This window comes from Alligator mississippiensis, chromosome 3 (genome assembly GCF_030867095.1).
Source record: "Alligator mississippiensis isolate rAllMis1 chromosome 3, rAllMis1, whole genome shotgun sequence".
NCBI lineage: Eukaryota > Metazoa > Chordata > Crocodylia > Alligatoridae > Alligator > Alligator mississippiensis.
This window is the reverse complement of record NC_081826.1, coordinates 184,076,488-184,080,668: the sequence shown is the minus strand read 5'-3', so window position 1 is coordinate 184,080,668 and position 4,181 is coordinate 184,076,488.

Here is a 4,181-nt window from a genome sequence, read left to right as displayed (position 1 = left end):
TGGGGGCTCTTCCAGGGTTGATGGTGAATGGTGCTCCTGTGGTGCAGGTGGCTCCCCCTTGAGCTGGTGGAATCCAGTCCCCGCAGGGCCAGTGTCCAATTCTGGAGCCACTCCAGGTACCTCCAGCTCCATGGAGCTGGGGCAAGTGGCAGGCCTGGCCTCAGGTGAGTAGTGGTAAACCTAAGGCAGGGACAAGGCCAGCGCTTCAGGTGGCAGGAGGTGTCAGAGAACCTCCACCTAGGTCCAAGTGGGGGCCTGCTGTGGGGAAGTGGGTGGCTGACAGTGGCCTGCAGGGCTAGGTATGGGGGTCAGGCAGTGGACAGCACACACAAGATGACCAGGCCCCAGGTGGTGTCCAGGGTCCAGCAGTCATTATCTGTGGCCTCCACTGCCTGGCCCAGGATGGCATTTTGCTTCCAGAGGACCTGTATCTGCTCCCACTCCAGGGCCATGAGCTTAGCCCAGAATGCCAGGTCCTCCACATGCTACCTGTCCTCTCAGGCCAGGTCCTCCTCCTGCCAGGTCTGAGTGTACTTCTTCTGCTCCTCTGCCACCACCATCAGCCACTGGAGTAGGACAGTTATGTCCTAAGTGTGCCTCTGGAGAAGCTGCTGCATCCTGAGGGCCCCAGCAGTGGGCAGCAGTAACCCAGAGATGGCTGACTACTTTACCATCTCCCCTGTGTCCATATGCTGGGCCACAAGACCCAGGAGACTGAAACCTTTTGTGAGAGTATTTCAGAGATAAGATGCTCTGCATCAGGGGCTGTGCGCTGCCTAGCCTCAGATCAGGGGTTAGCCATGCATGGGTACCCAGGAGCCATGATAAGTCAGCCCAGGCATTCCCAAACCCAGGTAGTCCCAGGCCCAGAGGGCAGGACCACCAACTGAGCCCTGCTACCCCACTCTTTTCCCTGGGGCTGGCGGCCCGCTGGGTGCTGGTCACAGGCAGCCTGCCTCCCTGCTCCCCACTTCCCAAGTTCGCATCATGCAGGTTCCTGGCCAGGGTCTCCCCCTGATGAAAAGCTAGCAAATGTCATAGCAGCCTGTTCCTTGTGGTGTGGTCTGGAGCTACACAGCTTGTGAAGCAGCCACTGGCCAGGGCTCCTGAAGCTGTTAGTAAATTTGAGTGGCTGGGGAGATGGGTGGGGTGGGATGTTGAATGCCCAAGGGGTTCCTCCTCTAGTGACATATCACCAGAAGGGTCAGGGCAAGGTGGGGCCTCAGGCAGGCTGCCCATGCTGATGTAAACTGCATGGCTGTGGCCTGGATCCTGGGATAACAAAATACGAGTCAGCTGTCACATAAAGAGCATGGTCTTGAGGACACTACCAGACTGACAATTGTAGGTAGTCATGACCACCCACTGTGCCCTCAAGGCCTTGACCTTGATGTAGCACTGCTGCATTGACCAGGAGTTCCAACGCTCCTGCATTATACCCATCAAGGCCTCATAAATGTGGGTGTTCAAGTGCCCACATTGCTCAAACTGCCTCCGCACCTCCTCATTGCTCCAGAGCACCACAAGGTCACCAACCTCCTTCTGGTTGGTAGCTGTGCCTGGCAGCTGCAAAGCTAAGCAGGGCCACACGGCAGTACAGAGCTCCAGGGAGGCAGGGACAGCCAGGCTGTGGCCTGCCCAGAGGCGGGACACAGGGCCTACACTATGCTCAGGCTGCCTCTGTGTGTGCCCCAGGGTACAAAATGGCTGAAGGCTTTTATAGCCTGTAGCTAGTGGCTGCCATAGAGGCAGCCCAGCCCTAGTCCAGGACATGCTGGCCTGGAGACCTGGGGCTGACCTAGTCCAGGAGACCTGGGGCTGGCCTCTGGCTGGCCCCCTAGTGGCAGGGCAAACCCAGCAGCAAATTTGCTGCTGGGTCATGTCTAACACGCACTACTGTGCAGTAACTAATCACAATTAAATTTGCTACCTGAATCATCCATTTTTACTGTGCAGTAAGGGCACACACACGTAGATGCTTGCTTGTACTGTGCAGTAGATCTGGCAACTGTGAAGTAACATGTCTTATGCAGATGTACTCAAGGTGGACATTGGAAAAGATGCAAGGGATTTCATAGCACTAAATTATAGCATTCTCAATGTTCAAGGCTGGGGAATAAATAGATCCTTGTAAGCAAAACATTGTTCAAACAGGTCCATGATCGCATAGCTAACTTTTAGTACCAGTGAACCAGGGATGCAGAACACAAGTGTCTCCAACTAAAGTTTCCATCTCATGATTGGCCCTCCTAGTCCATACCATTGGCTATTATCTGTCAAATCTGTAATCATGCAATCTAGGCAAAAATTAGATTATCCTCCTGAAAACCCATTGCTGAATACCTCACCCATGAGACAAAACATGGTCTTCTTTCACTATGAAGGACAACCATCCTGTTTAGTTTTCCCAGTTGTAGTTACTATCACTGATGGTAAGAAAACTTCCAAGCCTTAAGAAGCTAATGCTAATGAATTGATGACATATATATGGTAAGAAAGGCTTTCTATTCCAGTATCAATCCAGAACATATGGAAATTTATAATTAATGTATTTACAGTGTCTACCACAAACACATTTCATAATACCAGAATCCAATTCCTATTAGATTATAAATTTGTTTTATAAATTTAGGCATTTTCCATAACCTGGTTATAGTTAAGTCATCAGCACTAGTAGAAAGACAAGAAAGTTAATATAGGCTACTTCTGTAGTAGCAAAAAAAATAAGTAGAAAAAATGTGCAGTCTTTAGAGCAGTCCTGCCCTTCAAGCAGTTAAACCTCAGACTTTATAAACATCAGAAAAAAATGTTTTACCATGTAAACCTATGGCTATTTAGAGGATTGCTGGCATTTTTGTTTAAATTAATAGGAATGGTAATCTTTATCTATGGCAAAACTTATGCAGTAGAATAAACTAGATAAGAACTCTATCTTAAACATGTAGCTAGATTCCATCCTTTTTTTAATAGTCCTTCTAGGATCAGTGGAACAATTTGCAAAACATGGAATGACTTAATTTCTGTAAAAAAAGAAGGATCTGGCCCTTATTTTTACTTTTGGTCATTTTAATTTTTGTGTAGCACCAGTGAGCCTGAGTAATCTTTTAACTCTAAGTTAAAATGTACAATTTGCTTTTCTGATATAAAGTTGTACTTTTAAGATAAACTGTTATTATGGGTGACTTAAATTGTGAAAAAGGGAAGTCATTAAAATTAAATCCTCATATTTTGATATTGGGTAGGTAAGATTTTTGTTCAACTTTTCTATGTGTAAAAATAAATCTTACTTAATTTGGAAAGTTCCTGCATAACATCTAGAATAGAAGTTCAATTTTCCTCTTGTGTAAAAGATCAATGGAATTCAAAATACATTTAAATACCCAACCAGGTCAAAAAGGTTTTATTTGACCATAGTTTTTTATCACAATAGTGACAAGCAAGATATAATTGCATGTGGAATAGTACAATAAGAAACAGCTCCCCAAAATAATCAGAGAGGTCTCTGAAATGTAGAATTTAAAAAATGGTAGAACAGCGATTGGCTATTAGATACTAAGGGAAACCTCACAACTTTCAGTAAATTTCATACTACATTCCTTTCTCTTCTTTCAGAGAAAGAAATGTGATTTGAATGAAGGGCTTATTTGCATCTCATTTGTTTGCTAAAATAACTCCTACAATTTGTATAATAATTGATCCTGATCAGAGCCCTATATTACATAACTAAGGCATTTCATCACTCTCCCAATTAGCCTAAATGCCAAATCAAGAATTTTATTAACACATAGAATACTAGATTAATTAATGAAAGTGTAATGGGGCACCTATCTTATCACTGAAAGAAAGGGAGCCAGGAAGCAGCTGGCTGGCTCCAGCCCCCTAGAGGAACTGATAGTGGCAGAGAGCCCTTTAATAAAATAGCTGCCATGTGCAGCCAGCACAGTGAGGCCAGTGATGGACAGGTCTAGGGTGGAAGTAGTGGGTTAGGTGACCCACAGAGCAGGTTGGATGCTTTATAACACCAGGACTGTGGCTGAGGCTGGGGAATGAGGGGCCTAACTAGCCAAGAAGGAAGGACTCCAGATTGCAGGGAACTGCAAGATAGACTCTGTATCACCAGGCAGCACATTTTGGCCCTGTGTTGTAGCTTGTTGCCACAGTTGGATGTTGATCCAGGTTTG